Below are 23,492 nucleotides of genomic sequence, written 5' to 3' on the forward strand. Positions count from 1 at the left end.
CTGGAAAAATCATGATTTTGACTAGATGGACCTTTGTTGGCAAAGTAATGTCTCTGCTTTTTAATATGCTATCTAGGTTGGCCATAACTTTTCTCCCAAAGAGTAAGCATCTTTTAATTTCATGGCTGCAGTCACCATCTGCAGTGATTTTGGAGCCCCCCAAAATAAAGTCTGACACTATTTCCACTATTTCCCCGTCTATTAGCCATGAAGTGATGGGAGCTGATGCCATGATCTTAGTTTTCTGAATGTTGAGCTTTAAGCCAACGTTTTCACTCTCCTCTTTCACTTTCATCAAGAGGCTCTTTAGCTCCTCTTCACTTTCTGCCATAAGGGTGGTATCATCTACATATCTGAGGTTATTGATATTTCTCCTGGCAATCTTAGTATTATTTTAATATACATGCCTATATAAATATATTTGGCAATTTCTTTGTCATGTTCTGGTATTAGGATTATTCTGGCCTGCTAAAATAAAACTAGTTGGGAAGTAAATATTTTCTTCCAGATGAATTTTTACAAAATTGCTTTTAGTTAAATGTTTTTCATGTAAATGATTATATATCAATGGAATCTTTATTAAATGGGAACAGCAGGGCAAATATAATTAATTGTCATCATACCCATCTCAGAGAGGTCTGAAGCTTTGTAGATAGATAAACACCTTTGGTCTATCTAGTCAAGGTTATGGTTTTTCCAGTAGTCAAGTATGGATGTGAGAGTTGGACTATAAAGAAAGTTGAGTGCTGAAGAATTGATGCTTTTGAACTGTGGTGTTGGAGAAGACTCTTGAGAGTCCCTTGGACTGCAAGGAGATCCAAGCAGTCCATCCTAAAGGAGATCAGTCCTGGGTGTTCATTGGAACGACTGATGCTGAAGCTGAAACTCCAATACTTTGGCCACCTATTGTGAAGAGTTGACTCATTTGAAAAGACCCTGATGCTGGGAAAGATTGAGGGCAGGAGGAGAAAGGAAAGACAGAGGATGAGATGGTTGGATAGCATCACTGATTCAATGGACATGGGTTTGGGTAGATTCCAGCAGTTGGTGATGGACAGGGAGGCCTGGCGTGCTGTGATTCATGGGGTCTCAAAGAGTCGGACACAACTGAGCGACTGAACTGAACGCCTTTGGATGAAGTTCAGCAAAGATTCATTTCTCTATTCCTTCATTTTCTTCTTTTGTCCTCCACATTCCCTCTGCCTCTAACTCTTCCACTTACTAAATATATATAGGATAAAACATTTACTGAGAAATGTTTTATTTAAGCAAGTGAAGCTGTTCAATATGTAGCCTTATGTGTTCACGATATATTAGTTTCTACCCTCCACCTCAGAGAGCTTTATGTGGAAGTCTTCGAATCATAAACACTACTCTTCTGTGTAGAAGGTGGTGCTTATTAAATGTGCAAACTTATATGTCTTCTACTCTGACCTGGCCTACAAGAGACCTGGTTTGATCACTGGGTTGGGAAGATCTCCTGGAGAAGGGAAAGGCTACCCACTCCATTATTCTGGCCTGGAGAATTCCATGGACTATATAGTCTATGGGGTCACAGTTGGACACGACTGAGCAACTTTCATTTTCACTTTCTTTTCATGCTGACCTGAGTCTCAGGTCCAGTGGAAAGTCCTTATGTCACTTGCCCACAGTTTGTCCCAAAGGATGGAAAAATAATAGACATCACAATGCTAATCTTCAGTAAGTGGCATGTTTCTCATGGAGAGAATCACATTTTTTGTGTTTTTGGAGGGGATAGAGTTTATAATAATACCAGTAATAGCAGCTAATACTTATTTAGTTTTTATTTTGTTTCTGACATTGGTGTATACTAATTTTAACCTAATAGTAACCCTGTTAAGTAATATTATCTCCATTTTCTGAAAAGAAAACAGAAGTAAAGAGAAGTTAGATAAAAACTCATCTGATTCACACAGTGATAAGTGATGAAATTTTTTAGGCAACAACTTGTTCTTAAGGGAACAGTAAGGCTTTCTGACTTCACATAAATACAGTAACTTTGAGAATAGTTGTAAAATCTGGGTGCTTATCATCTTACTTTTTCTTCATAAGATCATCACCAACTTTTAGTATTATTTTGGTTTCAAGAGAGACTCAGTTCAAACTAATGTCAGCAGTATAGTAAATTGATTAGGAAATGTAGAAAATGCTTAGAAAGTCTGTCACAGAAGCAACAAAAGGGAAACAGAAGCAAAAACAACTAGGAGGATCATAGTGTCAGGGGCAGGTGCTTAGGTTTTTAGGGTTACCAAATTCTTTCTTCTCTCTTTTTCCTTCTACCCTTTGTATTTCATTTCTCCACTTGTCAATTATGCATTTTATTGTGGAATTTAATATCCTCTCTTGTAAATAGACATTCTTCTCTTGTGACCAGGGCAGTGCTGCCATGTAATAGCCCAAGAGGTGAAGGATTCACTTTGTAAAGATCACAGAGTGGTTGGCTGGATTCACTTCCTTGAAGTCCGTTTGTGGACTGAAGCCCTCAGTTTCTCATTGTCTTTCTGAAAGATGCTGTCATTTCCTTGCCATGTGGGCCCTGCCACGTGTGGCTTACTCATCAAAGCCAGCAATGGAGAGAATCAATAGAGATTTTTCTAACACAATGGAAGTTATCTTACCTAAAGTAATCATGGAAGTGACATCCTATCAATTTGGCATAGTCTAATGGTCAGAAGCGCATCGCAGTTTCAAGGGGAGGGAACGATAAAGGGACATTAATACCAGGAATGGGGATAATTACCATCATTTGGGTAACTAAAACTGACCTTGGGGATAAGGGGAATCATAATGTATGATCACTCAAGCTTAGGTCAGTTATCCTTCCTCTAGGTCCACAGGGGCAGCATGTGTTAACACAGAAAGAGAAGGAAAGAAAATTTTCTGTGGAGAAAAAAATATTAGCTCTTATTAGATGTAATATTAGATCTTATTAGATCTAAAAATATTAGATCTCCAAAATTAGATCTTATCTATTTTTTCAAAACTAATTTTACTCATATCATTTTTAAACCATTAGTTTAAATTCATATGAGAAATTATTTGAAGAACTTTCATCTTGATCCTCAGTTTATGAGTGTTTTAGTTAGTAAGGCATATCATGAATCTGACTTGAAATGGTGGAGTTGATCAAAAGATATTGGGTGTTACTGTGTATCTGTAATTATAGAGAATGGCTGTCCCTAGACCAAGAATTTGTTTGCAAAACAGATACTTGGCAATTAAGGCATCATAAAGTATAATAATAAATCTTTGTTTCTACTTTAAATTTTTAAACAACATTTGGGGATCTGTTGTATCCTTGATATTGTGCTAGGAGCTTTCCTGTGTTATAGCTCCTTTACATCTTATAGCAGTTCTTTTTTATTATTACTATTATTATTTAAATGGAATGTCTGCCATTTTATAATAGGAGGTATGATTGAAGCACCATGGATCTATTAGCCAGCAAAAGAAGACTTAGAAGTGTCAGGGGAGTATGTAATTTCCTCGGTTTCATAACAAAAATTTGAAGTGATGGACCAGTGTTTTACTGCCCTCAGATGGACCAGTGTTACAGCTTAGTTTTAATTAGAAAGTAAAGGAAAATACTTCCTCAAGGCTTGAGGGCATGCCGACCCAAAAGATGCAAAGAGAAGAGAGAGACCCCTGGCCCTTTGGCTCTTCTTTTTATATGTTTTTCTCTCCTCCCCCTGGGCCTGCCCTATGTAAATTGGGCTAGCCAGGAGTGCTGTTTGTTTTACCTGAAGACCTCTCTGAGGTCCTCAGACCTTCCTTTGTTCTATTTTCATGGGCTTTTCCCTTCCTTGTCTTTTAGCCACCGCCATTCTGGACTCCTTTTTCCTATTCTAACTACCTAACAGAAGGAACTGTAGAAATACAGTGGGGAACCTAAACAACTTTATGTCTCAGAAGGATTGATCAATGGTATAATATGTGGATAAAGAGCTCTTGTAATCTTCAGACAAAATGCTTCAATAGTGTTAGTAATATAGAGGTCATTAGTGACTTTAGTGAGGCAAGGAAGTCAGGAAAGTAAGGGATAAGAAAGGTACTGAGAAGTAAGTGATGAAAAGGTGGACTTGAGTGCATGGTTTTCAGGAAATTGAGCTGTAAATGGAAGAAGGTAGACAAGCCATAATTATTGAGGGAAGAGAATTTTGGTATTTTGTTCCCATTATTGTTTGTTTGATAAGTGTGATGATTTTCAGGTTTGAGAAGGTTGGTTAATTTAAATGCTGATTGGAAGAATCAGATAAGAAGCAAGAGGTAAAAGATACAGGACAGGAAATATCTTTAGTTTCTGAGAAAAGGTTGGGATGAAATTCAGAACACAGGTGGAACACTTTGAGACACAAAATTCTTAATTTTTGAGGTCAAGGCTTGACCCAGGTTTAATCACAAAGAGCATAAATCACTTTGAGAGTATTACAGATATGTTCACACTTTCCCCTCACTATCCTCATGGCCAGATTTTTTTTTTCCTGAGCTAGTTCATCTATTATTCCCTCTTTTAAATGAACCAAAAAGTAAAATGAAATATGAATAAGTGATGGGGAAAATGGTGTTTTTGGTGAGTTAACAGTTCTGCTTGAATAGAGACTAGATATTAAGGGAAGAAATTCAAAGAGGTGATAATTACTTGATGAACAGTTCCATGTAATTTCTAGTTTTAAAGTTTTTGTTCTAGGCAGAAAATAATATGAGTAGTAGGAAGCAAGAGACAAGTCACGAGGTCATAATGAGATTATCTTGAAAGCTTGGATTATTTCAACCAGGTCTAAACATCACCAAATTTCCCTGTCAAAACGTATCATTGTTTATTTATTTTTTTTTTTACCTTTTTATTTCTTTTTTTTTTAATTTTTTTATTTTTTTAATTTTAAAATATTTAATTCTTACATGCGTTCCCAAACATGACCCCCCCTCCCACCTCCCTCCCCACAACATCTCTCTGGGTCATCCCCATGCACCAGCCCCAAGCATGCTGAACCCTACGTCAGACATGGACTGGCGATTCAATTCTTACATGATAGTATACATGTTAGAATTCCCATTCTCCCAAATCATCCCACCCTCTCCCTCTCCCTCTGAGTCCAAAAGTCCATTATACACATCTGTGTCTTTTTTCCTGTCTTGCATACAGGGTCGTCATTGCCATCTTCCTAAATTCCATATATATGTGTTAGTATACTGTATTGGTGTTTTTCTTTCTGGCTTACTTCACTCTGTATAATTGGCTCCAGGTTCATCCATCTCATCAGAACTGATTCAAATGAATTCTTTTTAACGGCTGAGTAATACTCCATTGTGTATATGTACCACAGCTTTCTTATCCATTCATCTGTTGATGGACATCTAGGTTGTTTCCATGTCCTGGCTATTATAAACAGTGCTGCGATGAACATTGGGGTACATGTGTCTCTTTCAATTCTGGTTTCTTCAGTGTGTATGCCCAGCAGTGGGATTGCTGGGTCATAAGGTAGTTCTATTTGCAATTTTTTAAGGAATCTCCACACTGTTCTCCATAGTGGCTGTACTAGTTTGCATTCCCACCAACAGTGTAGGAGGGTTCCCTTTTCTCCACACCCTCTCCAGCATTTATTGCTTGCAGATTTTTGGATCGCAGCCATTCTGACTGGTGTGAAGTGGTACCTCATTGTGGTTTTGATTTGCATTTCTCTAATGATGAGTGATGTTGAGCATCTTTTCATGTGTTTGTTAGCCATCCGTATGTCTTCTTTGGAGAAATGTCTATTTAGTTCTTTGGCCCATTTTTTGATTGGGTCGTTTATTTTTCTGGAGTTGAGCTGCATAAGTTGCTTGTATATTTTTGAGATTAGTTGTTTGTCAGTTGCTTCATTTGCTATTATTTTCTCCCATTCAGAAGGTTGTCTTTTCACCTTGCTTATATTTTCCTTTGTTGTGCAGAAGCTTTTAAGTTTAATTAGATCTCATTTGTTTATTTTTGCTTTTATTTCCAGAATTCTGGGAGGTGGATCATAGAGGATCCTGCTGTGATTTATGTCTGAGAGTGTTTTGCCTATATTCTCCTCTAGGAGTTTTATAGTTTCTGATCTTACATTTAGATCTTTAATCCATTTTGAGTTTATTTTTGTGTGCGGTGTTAGAAAGTGATCTAGTTTCATTCTTTTACAAGTGGTTGACCAGTTTTCCCAGCACCACTTGTTAAAGAGATTGTCTTTACTCCATTGTATATTCTTGCCTCCTTTGTCAAAGATAAGGTGTCCATATGTGTGTGGATTTATCTCTGGGCTTTCTATTTTGTTCCATTGATCTATATGTCTGTCTTTGTGCCAGTACCATACTGTCTTGATGACTGTGGCTTTGTAGTAGAGCCTGAAGTCAGGCAAGTTGATTCCTCCCGTTCCATTCTTCTTTCTCAAGATTGCTTTGGCTATTCGAGGTTTTTTGTATTTCCATACAAATCTTGAAATTATTTGTTCTAGTTCTGTGAAAAATGTGGCTGGTAGCTTGATAGGGATTGCATCACAGAAGAAATCAAAAAAGAAATCAAAATATGCATAGAAACTAATGAAAATGAAAACAACAACTCAAAACCTGTGGGACACTATAAAAGTAGTGCTAAAAGGAAAGTTCATAGCAATACAGGCATACCTCAAGAAACAAGAAAAAAGTCAAATAAACAACCTAACTCTACAACTAAAGCAACTAGAAAAGGAAGAGTTGGAGAACCCCAGAGTTAGTAGAAGGAAAGAAATCTTAAAAATTAGGGCAGAAATAAATGCAAAAGAAACAAAAGAGACCATAGCAAAAATCAACAAAGCCAAAAGCTGGTTCTTTGAAAGGATAAATAAAATTGACAAACCATTAGCCAGACTCAAGAAGCAAAGAGAGAAAAATCAAATCAATAAAATTAGAAATGAAAATGGAGAGATCACAACAGACAACACAGAAATACAAAGGATCATAAGAGACTACTATCAGCAGTTGTATGCCAATAAAATGGACAACGTGGAAGAAATGGACAAATTCCTAGAAAAGTACAATTTTCCAAAACTGAACCAGGAAGAAATAGAAAATCTTAACAGACCCATCACAAGCACGGAAATTGAAACTGTAATCAGAAATCTTCCAGCAAACAAAAGCCCAGGTCCAGACGGCTTCACAGCTGAATTCTACCAAAAATTTCGAGAAGAGCTAACACCTATCCTCCTCAAACTCTTCCAGAAAATTGCAGAGGAAGGTAAACTTCCAAACTCATTCTATGAGGCCACCATCACCCTAATACCAAAACCTGACAAAGATGTCACAAAAAAAGAAAACTACAGGCCAATATCTCTGATGAACATAGATGCAAAAATCCTCAACAAAATTCTAGCAATCAGAGTCCAACAACACATTAAAAAGATCATACACCATGACCAAGTGGGCTTTATCCCAGGGATGCAAGGATTCTTCAATATCCGCAAATCAATCAATGTAATTCACCACATTAACAAATTGAAAAATAAAAACCATATGATTATCTCAATAGATGCAGAGAAGCCCTTTGACAAAATTCAACACCCATTTATGATAAAAACTCTTCAGAAAGCAGGAATAGAAGGAACATACCTCAACATAATAAAAGCTATATATGACAAACCTACAGCAAACATTATCCTCAATGGTGAAAAATTGAAAGCATTTCCCCTAAAGTCAGGAACAAGACAAGGGTGTCCACTTTCACCACTACTATTCAACATAGTTCTGGAAGTTTTGGCCACAGCAATCAGAACAGAAAAAGAAATAAAAGGAATCCAAATTGGAAAAGAAGAAGTAAAACTTGTCATGCAGATGACATGATCCTCTACATGGAAAACCCTAAAGACTCCACCAGAAAATTACTAGAGCTAATCAGTGAATATAGTAAAGTTGCAGGATATAAAATCAACACACAGAAGTCCCTTGCATTCCTATACACGAATAATGAGAAAGTAGAAAAAGAAATTAAGGAAACAATTCCATTTACCATTGCAACAAAAAGAATAAAATACTTAGGAATATATCCACCTAAAGAAACTAAAGACCTATATATAGAAAACTATAAAACACTGATGAAAGAAATCAAAGAGGACACTAATAGATGGAGAAATATACCATGTTCATGGATCGGAAGAATCAATATAGTGAAAATGAGTATACTACCCAAAGCAATTTACAAATTCAATGCAATCCCTATCATTGTTTATTCATTCAGTTGTGTCCAACTATTTTGCAACTCCATGGACTGTAGCCTGTCAGGCTCCTCTGTCCATGGGATTCTCCAGGCAAGAATACTGAAGTAGGTAGCTATTCCCTTCTGCAGGGAATCTTCCCGACCCAGGGAAGACATCTCCTTTATTGGAGGGTGAGTTCTACCACTGAACCACTTTGGAAGCCCAGAACATTGTACAGGTGATGTTAAAAATTGTTACCAGAAAAAGAGCTTCCGTTGTCAATGATGACTCACCCACTTCCAGGCATATACAAGACAGAGAAGTCCCCTGCTTTTGATTAGTACTTGAGTGTTGTTTATATTGTTATTAAAGGACAGATATAACATTTTAAGTGCACTAAAACTGTCTTCATAGTGGTTTGTGACACCTGTAACTTATCTTGTGATCTCAGCAAGCCACACAATTGCTCTGAACTTTAGATTCCTTTAGACTAAAATAATAAATATATACAGTGAACTCTAAGGCTCCCTTGACCTTATAAAATTTCATGTTTTTAAGTTAATTAAATCTTTCCATAGGAAAAGTGACACACCTAAAAGACTCAATGAAGAAATCCTGCTGCTTAGGAGGATTCCCTGGAATGGTCGGGGCAGAGGGAGGTGGGCAACAATGAGAAGACTGGGCCTTGTTAGCTCTACCAAAACTAGTGAAAGGTTGCTGCCATAAGCCATGTACTACACTGGAATTTGTGACCTCCGGAGGAGAGGATTTCCATCTGGGACCAGAGACCAGGCTTGACCACTTGGAACTTTTTGTGTAATGGAGTTTTATTAGAGTATAAAAAAGACAGAGAAAGTGTCTGGCATAGACATCAGAAGGGGTCAGAAAGAACGCCTCCTTGCTAGCATTTTAGATCTGTTAGCAAGCTTCTAATCAGTAAGAGAAACACCTCAAGGCTGGCAGAATTTCACCAGGACCCTCTCCCACAATATGCATTTTTGAGACAGGATGACATGAGGTGTGTCATCCCCTGCCATAAAACAATTGACATGAATACTGGTTTGTTGAGTTATTATCAGCCCAAGGTTTGAGAAAAGAAAAAATTTAGTCTTTAGGCAGAACCATTTTGAAGAAAGGCAGATTCCGAAGCAAATGCATAGTTTCATTAACAGAGCTTAAGAAAAACATTTCCGTAAGAAAAATGCATTGGTTACCTCAAGGTTTGAAAAAGGTTCAGGCAGAACAAGGTGTCATCAACACAGAATTAAAAGAAGCCTCTTTTAATTTTGTGTAGAGAAGGGAGGGAAAAAAATATCTGCCACTTGCAGTTTATTTTCTTCTGCCATTTGGAGACTTCTGGCCTTCCTGTCTGTTGCGTCTCATTAGCAGGAAGAGTTTGTCTCCCAGACACTCCATGAATACATCCAGAGTTCAGAACTGAGATAAACCAAAGAGAGGAACACTAATAGGCCACCAAATTAGAGACCAAAAAGCTGACTCAGAAAGCAAAGGCATGAGGAGCAGAGGGAAAAAAGAGTCCAGAGCAATAGTTAAGGAGAACAAGACAGTGGCGAGTAGATTGTGGACAACATCTGGAATAAAAGTCTCACCTTTGCTGTGTTTTGTGTTTATTGAGGCATCACATTTAAAGGGATTGCCATGTTTAAGTGGCAGACCCTTGTAAAGTTCAGATTATGGACTATTCAAGAGCGTGACATTTAATAACCAAAAGAAAATGCTATAATGTACCAGTTTAGAATCTTTTTAGAGGTAAATGGCAGAAAAAAATACCAGTTCCAACTGACTTTAAAGTCAAAGTATTGGCTTAAGTAACTAGAAGCTGAGGATTAAGACTAGTTTCAGACAACCCGTAAGTTAAAGGCTTTTTAAAAATGTCATTGTGGGTCTTTTTAGTCCTTGTCACCTTCCTCAGTCTGACAATTGCACAAGAAATGAGTAATTCCTACAAGGAAATCAGCTGCCTGTCAATGCAAGAGGGGGAAATGGAGGTAAAACAAAGGTAAAACCACCAGTATTTCCTACATGGTGACAAATGTCAGAGTCTACTCCCCTCTCACATCTGCTTAGGGTGCTTAGCATGTCTCAGAATTGCCTTCCTCTTTACCTCAACTCAGAGAAGGAAATGGCAACCCACTCCAGTATCCTTGCCTAGAGAAACCTGTGGACAGAGGAGCCTGGTGGGCTGCTATCCATAGGGTCGCACAGAGTCAGACACAACTGAAGCGACTTAGCAAGCACGCATGCATTGGAGAAGGAAATGGCAACCCACTTTAGTATTCTTGCCTGGAGAATCCGAGGGACAGAGAAGCCTGGTGGGCTGCCATCTATGGGGTCACACAGAGTGGGACATGACTGTAGTGACTTAGCCGTAGCAGCAGTAGCAGCAGCAGTTGTTACCTCAACTAATGTCCAGCTGTGCTGTCTGGACCCAAGTGTAGAGGATGGTATACCCACAGAGTGGCCAGATGGTTAGGAGTGCAGAGTCTTGAAGCACTGATACTGTGCTGCTTGTGTGCTCAGTATTTCAGGGGAGTTGTTGGCTTGGCCTATGTAACAGAACATTTGGGTTTTCCAGGTGGTGCTAGTGGTAATGCACCTGCCAATGCAGAAGACATAAGAGATGTGGGTTTGATCCCTGTGTTGGGAAGACCTCCTGGAGGAGGGCAAGGTAACCCACTTCAGTATTCTTGGCTGGAGAATCACATGGACAGAGGAGCCTGGTGGGCTTCAGTCCATAGGGTCACAGAAAGTTGGACATGACTGAAGGAAAAAAAAAAAGTCAGTTTTCATTCCAATCCCAAAGAAAGGCAATGCAAAACAATGCTCAAACTACCGCACAGTTGCAACTCATCTCACATGCTAGTAAAGTAACGCTTAAAATTCTCTAAGCCAGGCTTCAAGTCTACATGAACTGTGAACTTCCAGATGTTCAAACTGGTTTTAGAAAAGGCAGAGGAACCAGAGATCAAATTGCCAACATCTGCTGGATCATCAAAAATGCAACAGAGTTACAGAAAAAAATCCATTTCTGCTTTATTGACTATGTCAAAGCCTGTGACTGTGTGGATCACAATAAACTGTGGAAAATTCTGAAAAAGATGGGAATACCAGACCACCTGACCTGCCTCTTGAGAAACCTGTGTGCAGGTCAGGAAGCAACAGTTAGAACTGGACATGGAACAATAGACTGGTTCCAAATAGGAAAAGCAGTATGTCAAGGCTGTATATTCTCACCCTGCTTATTTAACTTATATGGAGAGTGTGTCATGTGAAATGCCGGGCTGGATGAACCACAAGCTGACATCAAGATTGCCGGGAGAATATCAATAACCTCAAATATGCAGATGACACCACCCTTATGACAGAAAGTGAAGAACTAAAGAGCCTCTTAATGAAAGTGAAAGAGGAGAGTGAAAAAGTTGGCTTAAACCTCAACATTCAGAAAATGAAGATCATGGCATCTGGTCTGATCACTTCATGGGAAGTAGATGGGGAGATAGTGGAAACAGTGTCAGACTTTATCATTTTAGGCTCTAAAATCACTGCAGATGGTGATTGCAGCCATGAAATTAAAAGACGCTTACTCCTTGGAAGGAAAGTTATGACTAACCTAGATAGCATATTCAAAAGCAGAGACATGACTTTGCCAACAAAGGTCCGTCTAGTCAAGGCTATGGTTTTTCCTGTGGTCATGCATGGATGTGAGAGTTGGACTGTGAAGAAAGCTGAGTGCCAAAGAATTGATGCTTTTGAACTGTGGTGTTGGAGAAGACTCATGAGAGTCCCTTGGACTGCAAGGAGATCCAACCAGTCCATCCTAAAGGAACTCAGTCCTGAATATTCATTAAAGGGACTGGTGTTGAAGCTGAAACTCCAATACTTTGGCCACCTGATGTGAAGAACTGACTCATTGGGAAAAAAAAACCCTGATGCTCAGAAAGATTGAATGTGGGAGGAGAAAGGGATGACAGAGGATGAGATGGTTGGATGGCATCACTAACTCAATGGACATGAGTTTGAGTAAACTCTGGGAGTTGACGATGAACAGGGAGGCCTGTTGTTGCTGCAGTCCATGGGCTCACAAAGAGTCGGATATAACTGAGAGCCTGAACTGAAACAAATGAGTACGTATGCACACCGCAGAGTTGGAGTCAGTTTTCTTCACCACTCTCATGATGATCATTTCTTTGGTTCTTCTGACCTTCTTCTGGTTGCTGAACCTGGAACTTTGGGACCCAGTGTCATTTGTGGCAGCATTGTCAGGGATCAGCTCCACATTTCTGAACCTCAAGATTTATAATTAATTGTCACACCCTCCTCCTAGTCTGTCTCCATGGAAGTCTTTCTTTTTCAAACAGAAACTTCAAATCACAACTGCCCCCATGCCACCAGAGAGAGAACCAATCTTGAAATTCTTTCCACCCAATTTTTTTTTTCAAAGGGAAACTACATTATTCTAGACAAGTGAAAGGATTCAAAAGTCAGTACAAATTTAAGGTCAAGCAGGAATTCTGTTCCATATGCCCAGCTGAAAATAATAAATTCTAGGCTAATGATTGGGGATTGAGGTAATGTTATGTAATATATGTATGCCCATTTTTTCCTTAGCAGTTTTCAGTGTACTAGAGAAAGTTCAGAGAGTAAATCTTGATAATTAAAACAATTCATTTGAATGTTAGATGTGAATTTGGAGATAGTGGTTGAGTTGTTTTGTGGTTTTTAAATAAAATATTTACAAGGCACTGGTTCTGTTCTTTTTATTAAAAACAGCCAGTGGGAATTTGCTATATGACACAGGGACCTCAAACCTGGTGTTCTGTGACAACCTAGAGGGGTGGGGTGGGCTGGGAGGTGGAAGGGAGGTTCAAGGGGGAGGGGACATGTGTACCCCTATGGCTGAGTCATGCTGATGTATTACCGAAACCATCATAATATTGTAAAGTAATTATCCTCCAATTAAAAATTAAATTTAAAAAATAAAGTCAACTAAAATTACACAGACAAAATACTTTGAAAATAACAATACATATGAAGTTGATGATAAAATATTGTGAAAATAGACTGAGTTCCTTAACTAACCCATAGAAAACATTGAATCCATTAAGGAACTGATGATTCTGTTGCAGAAGTACAAAGCAGAATTTAAGCCTTCTTTGCTTCTCCATCCCTTGGAGGTTTTAAAGATAAAATTCTGTGCTGTAAACCTTTTCTGACTTATGGTATAAATAGCTGATCAATTAATTTTTACACAGTCATGAAAGAACAAGTGCCTAAAAGGCAGGGAAAGTGATCAGTGGAAGTGATATTTGCTACATGGGATGGATAGCTTATATTCTGCTCCTTATTCCCTTCCCTTCCAAATCGTGTTTTATTGACCTGCACTTGTCCTGTCCCCAAGTTCACACTCTTTTCATTTGGTAGCTCAGATGGTAAACAATCCACCTGCAATTCAGGAGACCCTGGTTTGATCCCTGGGTCGGGAAGATCCCCTAGAGAAGGAAATGGCAACCCACTCCAGTATTCTGTCACAAAGAGTTGGACATGACTGAGCAACTGACACTTGAACTTTCAGTTCCTTAGGGCTAGCAGGGAAGATCAGCTGGAGGAAGTAAAGGAGTTGAGCTAATAGAAGAGAGAAATACCGTATACAGAGAGTCTACATACAACTTTCAGTTTTGGGCAAGAAGAATGCGAAATTGCATATGCCACTCCAATGTCCCGCACATCCACCACCCTGAAAATAACTTTTTCTTTTTTTAAGAGCAAAGAAAAAGTATGAAGGTGAGGAAAATAATATTTTTAAGTGCTTTCTATATATTTGGCCTTAACTGGAGTAATTTACATGTGTTCTTTATTTAATCTTTGGAGAAGTTAAATGCTGTAATTTTATATTACCATTTAATTTTATAGCAGCTTACGAAGTGCTCCTGAAACATAATAACTTGTTAACAAGCCTATGGTGGAGGCATTATTCATATCCTATTTTAGTGAGAGAGAAAACAAGAGTCAGTTTATTAACTAGGTTAATTTTCAGTTAACCTTCGGTCACTGACACTAATCTAGAGTCTCAACCTCTTCCATCTTACGATGGGACCAACCTTTAAAGAGTGATGAAGTGTCAGTGAGAGGACAGCGTGCAGCAGATGAAGATGTGTTTATCTGTATAGTAGCTGCACATGAGGCATACTTAAGAAAAGTTCACTGTGATTTTTTCAGTGAGGGTAAATTACTTGCTTAATATCACAAAGCCAAAATGTGGTAGGATTTAAACTCAAACAGTTCTTCCAACTCTTAAGCATTTTCTACTCCACCCTGTCTCTTGAATGAAAAGGACCAGCATCAAGAATTCCATTGCCTAATCTTTCTGTGTGTGCACACAAGTGTATACATGCACGCATCTCTAATCTGCTTGTCTCATGGGCCTTCACACCTTTCAGTCCAATTACCTGTATGAGTCCTGTAGACACCTCATACAGCAGGTAGAATACAGTAAGTCCCCTATATATAAGTGAGTTCGGTTCCAAGAATGTGTTCATAAGTTCAACTTGTCTGTAAGGTCAGATGCAACAGAATCAGCTACTTTCTTGGATGTTTACATTGTGCCTGGCACTCTGCTGGAGTGTATTTTCTAGACACGTGTCCCTGCTGCATCTGAGTGGGCATACAAGTGTAATACATTATCAGAGAGAAGGCAGTCATCTTGCTTACTGTGAACACACTTGGAGTCCAGAGAATGCATTAGAATCTTGCTATTGTTCAAATGAGATTTCCTTCAGACCCACTTGATGCTAAGATGAATACTTAGGAGTCCATTTTGGCAGAGAGGAAGGGGAGAGACTTGAGTTTGTTTCTGACATAGGGAAAATCAGCTTCTCTCCATTTCTCCAAGAAAATGGGAGCCTTCAGTATGGAGGGGCTCTTTCTTGCTAATAGAGATCCACTGTCAAAGAATCACTTCGACCAACTAGGGTTGAGGATAGATGTGAAGGGTACATAGCATAGGGTTCTTGTTCTGCTATACTTACATACTCACATTTACTACTTACAAAAGCCCTATGAGGTAGATATTTTAACCATCATCTAACAAAGACACTGTTTCAAGAGAACCATTAATTTGTCAGAGGTATTACAACTAGATGTGGAATTTGGAGCTGTATCCAATTAGATTAAGTAAACTGTCCAATGTTGTTATGCTTGGGTTGACTTTGGAAGCAACTCAGTTCAGTGTAAATCCAAAAACTGGGCTTATGTCCATTATACTCTGTCACCCCTTCTGTGTATTTAAGACGAGTTACCACATGGTTTCCCCCTGTGCTTATTGGAATACAAAGTTTTTAGGGTTCCTCTTCTCTAAAATGTTTAGTAGTGACTTATACTAACTTAGCAATTATGTGAAAATATAACTATCAGAAGTCTGAAATTAATGTAAGTAAATATTTTTTTGGATAAACTCATATTTGTCTACTAATTTTCTTTTAGGTCAAACTAATTTATTACATGCTGATATTATTGGGTTTGCAATGCCCTCCACTATCTCTTACCCATGCCAGTACTCTTGCCTGGAGAATCCCATGGACAGAGGAGCCTGGTGGGCTACAGTCCATGGGGTCACTAAGAGTCGGACACAACTGAGCAACTTCACTTTCACTTTTCACTTTCATGCATTGGAGAAGGAAATGGCAAGCCACTCCAGTGTTCTTGCCTGGAGAATCCCGTGGACGGAGGGGCCTGGTGGGCTGCCGTCTATGGGGTCGCACAGAGTCGGACATGACTGATGCGACTTAGCAGCAGCAGCGGCAGCAGCACTACCTCTTACCATACCCCCAATTTCTCAGGAAATTCACATGTCCAGATAATTTTGAAAGGTAATGAAAGCAAGAGGAGAAGAGGATTACAGAGGATGAGATGGTTGGATGGCATCACCGACGTGATGGTCATGAGTTTGGGCTCCAGGAGTTGGTGATGGACAAGGAAGCCCAGTATGCTGCAATCCATGGAGTCTCAAAGAGTCAGACATAACTGAGCAACTGAACTGAACTGAAACTGAATGAAAGTCATACAGTGGTCAGACTTATAGACCACAGTAAAAGGAAGAAAGTTCTGGTTTCACTGATGGCATGAATGATGTTGCTGGTACAGAGCAGATAATCAAACTTTTATTTAAACATGAAATGGATCATTATTTAAATCAGTATATAAAATTAATCATTATTTTAAAACTCTGTGAACATTTTCAAGATTACATGAAAGACACTGCTGTTTTTAGTCGTGTTTAAAGATGGCTTTTCTTCTTTAAAAACTCACGAAGATAATATTGTTCTTGAAGTTAAAATTTAGTCACTCCTGAGGTGGAATTTACCATGTAAATTATGTAGGTCATATAAACATTGTTTCTGGCTCTCACAAAATATTGAGGACTTCACCATTTCCAATTGGAAAATAAAGCCGAGCAAGTGGAAATCAAAAAAGGGGATTATAAAAAAAACAAAGTGTTCCCTTTATCTGGCTTCTCTCTGTACTTACTCATTACAGCTACTATATTTACAGAACAATTAAAAAAGCAAGGAAAATTATCATCAGGAAACCTCATGGACACTCTTGTAACCATTCATTGAACCCAGGAAATGTGATTATTACCATCATTACTCCAGAGGCAAGGGAATCTGAAGTTTACATATATTTACAAAAAAGATGGCTTATTTTACTTAGCAATAAAGAATTAATTAGTATTTTCTAGTAAATACAAAAGTATGTCATTAGTAAGTTAATGAGCATTTCTGCGTCATAAACAATTAACACACATAGCTTATTCTTATTTCCTTAGTACCAACTTTCTCCATCGTAGCAGCATGAATCATGTGGTCCAGCAGATCGCAGGATCTTGCCCTTGGACAGATTGATTTAGTAAACCTGAGTTTGGACCTGGGTATTTGCATTCTGGGCTTCTCTCATGGCTCAGATGGTAAAGAATCCACCTGCAAGGCAGGAAACCTGGGTTCCATCCCTGGGTTGGGAAGATCCCCTGGAGGAGGGCATGGCAACCCACTCCAGTATTCTTGTCTAGAGAATTCTATGGACAGAGGAGCCTGGTGGGCTACAGTCCATGGGGTCACAAAGACCCCACGACTGAAGCGACTAAACACATTTATATTCTGCCTTTCTAAAAATTCCCAAGTGCTTCTGCCTGCTGGTCTAGGAACCACACTGGAATAATCACTATATTAGGAAATAAGCTATCATTAAAAAATAAATATCTAGTATTGTTTTGGAGAAATATTATTGCTTCAGCATTCTCAAACAGCTGCTTTATTTCTCACAAAGTGTACTTGTCCAGGTAGAACATGGAAGACTTTCTAGATTTCCTCAAACTTATTCTAGAAATTTTTATACCTACACAAGATATTTAACCTGAAGAGAGAATTAAGGGGAGAAAGAGCTTCAGATATTCTTAGGAGATCATATAGAATAAAGCATAGACTCTGTGTGTTGTCCCATAAGTACAACTAAGATAAATATAAATTTTGAATTGGATAGCATCATGCAGTAGGAGTTCCTTATCAAATGGAAATACCTGTCAGCATCTGAGACCACCTTGCAGAAAAACCGTTGAGAAGATTCCTACCCTAGACTGCTTCTTAGTTTCAAATCTAAGAGTCTGTATCTTTTTATAATTAATACATAATTAAAAAAAATACAACTAAGGGGTCAACATCTAGAGAAATATAAATAAATACTTAATACACTTGGGGCTTCCCTGGTAGCTTAGTGGTACAGAATCCATCTGCCAATGCAGAAGATATGGGTTTGACCCTTGATCAGGGAAGATCTCACATGCAGCTGAGTAACTAAGCCCATGAACCACAACTGTTGAACCTGTGCTCAAATCCAGGAGCCGCAACTCCTGACCCCATGTGCTTCAGTTATTGAAGGCTGAGCACCCTAGAGCCTGTCCTCTGCAATAAGAGAAAGTCCGTGCAACATAACTAGAGAGTAGCACCTGCTCTTCACAACTAGAGAAAAGCTTGTGCAGCAGTGAAGACTCAGCACAGTCGAAAATAGAAACTTAAAACATATTTTAAAAAAGACTTAATACACTTAAACTCAATTTATAAGAAGTATTTAGATATTTAGATCTTGTATATGGAGAAGATTACTAGTCTCTCCTCTGTGTATTCCCTTTTTTCCTTGGAAAATGGCTCCTCAGACAGATTACGTTCTCAAATTGCCTGCCAACTGTGACTGTGAGGCCAAGTTCTAACCAATGAGATATAAGTGGAAATAATTATGCAACGTCTGTTCCACTCAATAAGAAGACTCTTGTAGTCTGATTCTTTTTCCTTCCTATTGGCTGAAAACGTTGACATGTGGAGCACTAATGGAAGCCAATAACAGTGAATTTTTCTAGATTTGTGGAGCCATAGCTGCCACCTCTTCATCCTTCACTGAGAAAGAAACCAGCTAGCCTGTTTAAAAATTATTAAAGCTTGTGGATCTTTTTGTTACCAGAGCATATCCTTCTACCTACCTAATGTACTGCAGTTTAAGAGCTTCAAGGGATAGCTTTGGCTTAAATACAGGGAAAAACAAATACTTTGTTTGGTGGGCCTTCCCAATCCTGTATGCGTACAACTGTTGAAAGTAAAAGGATACAACTTACTTACATTCTATAAAGAGCCCGCTGGGTGAAAAGCAGTGCCACTGATCCTTGAACAACACAGATGTTAAAGGCACCAATCCTCTGTGAAGTAAAAAATCAAGCCATAACTGACAGTCTTTCACATATACACTTCCTCTGTATTCGTGTTTCCACATCCCCAGATTCAAGCAACTGTGGGTTGTGTAGTGCTGGGGCATTTGCTATTGGAAAAAGTCTGCATATAAGTGGATCTACCCAGCTCCAACCACTGTTGCTCAAGGGTCAAGTATATGTGCCTGTTTAGGAGCAATCCTGGGGGAAATTTTAGCAGCATGGTACTGAACCAAAATTATGACTTCTGTCTCATGATGAAAAGTTAAAATTTTCAAGAAAAGATAGAATTATTAAAAAAAAGATGAAATTCTCTAAATAGGATGTTTGCAGTACAACACATACTTTTAAAGATTGTACTTTAGAGTTCTCCTTTATACATTAGGTGGTGGAGAAAATGTACACATTTTACAATTCTAAACAATAATAAAATAGTTGGATAGTTCAGTGGGATTTTTAGCATAAAACACAAAAATTTAATAATTTATTTATTTTTATTGTAACTTTACAATTAAGAATTTATAAACATTAACGTGTGTGTGTGTGTTACCCTTATACTCATGATCTTTGTATCATTTACCTGAGAGAGATCTGAGATGCACAGAGTAGTCTTTCTGAAGTCACATAGCAAGTTATTAATGGTAGAAGAGCCAGAGGTTTGACACTCACATATGGCCGGCTCAGTTTTTCTTTTCTGTTCTAATCATGCCACCTGAGTGTATTTAGTTGGCTAGTACGGTAGACTGTTGGTATGGTGGCCCCCAGTGGGTAATGCTTGCACTTATGTAATCCCTCTCTCAATGACCCTGGCTTGTCTATGTGACTTTAATGATGGATGGACATTAGCAAATGTGATGCCAAAGATATGTGAAAAGCCCTTCTGAACTGGGGCTTGGGATGTCTTACTCTTGGCAACACTGACACCATGTAGAAGCCTGGATCAGCTCACCTGAGGATAAAACCATATGAGGCCAATGAGCCTTCCCAGTTGAGACTTCCAAGCTTACCCACCAACTGGTTGTAGCTACATGAGTGACCACAGGTAAGACCAGTCACTGAACAAGCAAACTGATCCTAGCCCAACTCATTGTGAAATAAAGATTGTTCTTTTAAGTCACTGAGTTTTGGGGTGATTTGATTCACAGCAAAACATAAGTGATACAGATTTCGTTTGAGGTGATTGTGGTTATATTTTCATTTAATCTGGCTAGTTGTCTGTGACTTTCAGATATGGTAATCTATTGATAAAATTTCTATCTAATTCTCTATAGCTTTCCCATCTTTTCTCAGAGTTCTATTCAATACACTGAATTTCATTATTTGTTTTCTTATTTGCTTGAAATCTTCCTACAGCTTGTTGAGTTAATAGCTACAAGAGAGTTAATGGTGGTGGTTTAGTCGCTCAGTCATGTCCGACTGTTGCGACCCCATAGACTGTAGCCTGCCAGACTCCTCTGTCCATGGGATTCTCTAGGGGAGAATACTGGAGTGGATTGCCATTTCCTTCTCCAGGGGATCTTCCCGACTCAGGAATCGAACCTGGGTCTTCTGCACTGCAGGCAGATTCTTTAGCAACTGAGCTATGAGGGAAGCCCAAGAGAATTAATACATATCTTAAAATTGTTTACTTTATTCATTGAGCTGTACACATTCCTAATATGTATGCTTTTTTACATGTATATTTTACATCACAAAAAAAGGAGAAATAAGTTCACTTAGAAGGTAACAAGAACAAGAGATTTTAGCACAATATTCACTAAACCATTAGTTGGCCACTTTTTAAGAGGTATGCCATGGTTTTAGCCCGAGGGTGGTTGTTTATTTGTTTGCCAACTTGAAGAAGAGTCAACCAAACTGGTTCTTAAGTTTTATAGACAGAGAGTAAAAATTATGTGGCTATTCTGTGGCCATCAATTCTCCTGCCAGCAAGAGCTGTCTCAGAAATATAAAGAAAAGCATGTAGGTGGTATGAAATATCACCTCCTATACCCCTGTCATGCGGTCTTTGGCACATATATCATAGGAGCTGCACTGAGTCCTAAGACATATGTAAATCCATGGAAGATTGTGTGTTGAAAAGTTTCCAGGGCAGTGTGATTTTAATTGGATGTCTTTTTTTAAAAAAAGAAAATTATATGCTATATAACAGTGATGAAAGTTTAGTGGGTGTGGGTTAGTTTTGAGAACCAAACTCCTGATAACCCTTCTAGGCCTGCCGTTGTATAGTAACATGGGAACTGGCAAAAAAATGTTGGATAGTTTATTTTCTTCTAAAGTCAAAGTAGGTCAGAGCCTGCCCATGTTCAAACCTTGCATGAGAGGCATTTCCTAATAATAGTGGAGTCTTTTCACAGAATATGTTCACAATCACATGCCATTTGATAAATTCATAAATGTAAGAATAAATAAAATGTACCTTTCTCTGATTTACTTTCTTTCTCTGATGTATTTCTCTGTAATTTTCTCTATATTATTCTTGCTGTTCTATTTTTGTGTGTATGTATGCCTAAAGTGAGCACTGTCTTAAAAACAAATAACATTTTGAGCCATATTTTCTATAAAATCATAACTGAAATTTTAATAGTATGATCTGCAGATTGCAGTACTCTTTTGCATATATTACAATGAACTTTAAAAGGTGCTATAATTATTGTTATATATTATTTGTTGTTGTGTAGTTGCTAAGTCATGTCTGACTCATGGCGACCTGTGGACAGCAGCCTGCCAGACTCCTCTGTCCATGGGATTTCCCAGGCAAGAATATTGGAGTGGGTTGCCATTTCCTTCTCCAGGGGATCTTCCCAACCCAGGGATCGAACCCCTGTCTCCTGCATTGGCAGGTGAATTCTTTACCACTGAGCCACCAGGGCAGCCCGTTGTTAGATACTAATAGGTCACTATTACCTTTCTGTTGATGAGGAAACAAATTCAGAGAGTTAAATGACTTGTTCAAATTCCTATAGCTATTAAGTGGAAGAAATGTTGCCCAAATCCAGGATTGCTGGTTCAAAGTTACATGGCTTTTTTTCCTTTATGCTGTCTCTGTGAGATGGATGCCATAGTTCTTGGCCCGATTCACTCCTACCTCTTTCCTTAACTGAGTAACCCATTCCCCAACTGCTTGAAATGTTGGTGGCTGACACCTGTCACCTGAGTAAGCAAGGTTGTCTTTGAAATTTGCTTCTGTCCATGTAGAGCACAGCCTATCCCATGATCACAACCCTTGGGAGGATCTCAACCCATGTCCAGTTACTAGTTGATACAAGAGTTAATAGTTTGTACAAGAGTAGAAAAGCCTGTCATGCCCCCTAGTTCTGGATAGCTCAAGAATCATTCTAGTCCTGGAGCTTCCCTATTATGATTTGCTGATGCTTTTGTTGCAGATACATCCCATTTCAGCTTCCCTCACTGCCCAATCCGGTGTTGATCCTGAGAGCACCTGCCTATGAACTGTACAATTTCTGTCTTAGGATCTACTTCCTGGGGAACCCAATAAGTGAACTTCCCTTGTAGCGTGGTTCCTTCTTTAATATATATTTTTCAATATTTTATGTATTATTATAGTCACAAAAGAAACAAAAAGGAATTACAATTTTTATTTTAAAATATATTAGTTTTATTTTGATGTGATGAACATGATTTTAAGTATTTTAGTATAAAGTGGCAAGTTGTGTGTGTAACCTATAGTTTTGTTAACTGCCGTTTCTATCTACTATATGTATCTTTGACAGTTGGAAGTAATTCAGTCAAAAAGTTATGTTATCTACACAGCATCACAACAGACAGTAAAATAAAGGATGAGAAAATGGAAGGAAGGTATGGAGACAAGAAGAAAGGGAAAGAATTTATCTTTAAATCTTAATCCGTGAATATCTCTTGGACCTAAAATAAATACACTGCATGTCTTAATAGCTATTATCATACTGAAAGGAAAGATTTGCCAAAAGGATATAGTCTTTCTTAATGTATTTTATGCTTCCTTATAACAGTATTCATTCAGTCAGCAAAAATTGAGGGCCCACACATCAGCAAGAAATGAATTGTGAAAGGCAGAAACCACTCTATTTTCAGCAGAAATGGATTTAGTACAAGGAATCGGTTCTTCCCAAAATGTTGGAATGGCTGAGTCCCCGTGACCAACCACCATCTCTGCTGCAGTCAAAAATATGACAATCAAATCATGTTGTACATCTCAAATATGTAGAATTTTTATTTAAAATTTTTTTTAAGTTGGAGAATCAGGAAAACTTGTCTAATTGATGAGTGCAGATCTCAGAACCTTAGTCAAATGTAATTTCAAGATCAAAAAACAACTACTAGAACTATTGCCTCCAAAATCACATCAGAGCTACTAGATCTGCACCAATGATATTTGGAAACCCTGCTCATTCTCTGCTTCTTTCACCATCTAACACAATTTCAGTTTCAAATGGTGTTTGGTCACTAAGTTGTCTGACTCTGCAACCCCATGGACTGCAGCACACCAGGGTTCCCTGTCCAGTTTCAAGTAGATGCAGGCATAT

Source organism: Ovis canadensis, chromosome 9 (genome assembly GCF_042477335.2).
Source record: "Ovis canadensis isolate MfBH-ARS-UI-01 breed Bighorn chromosome 9, ARS-UI_OviCan_v2, whole genome shotgun sequence".
Classification (NCBI taxonomy): Eukaryota; Metazoa; Chordata; class Mammalia; order Artiodactyla; family Bovidae; genus Ovis; species Ovis canadensis.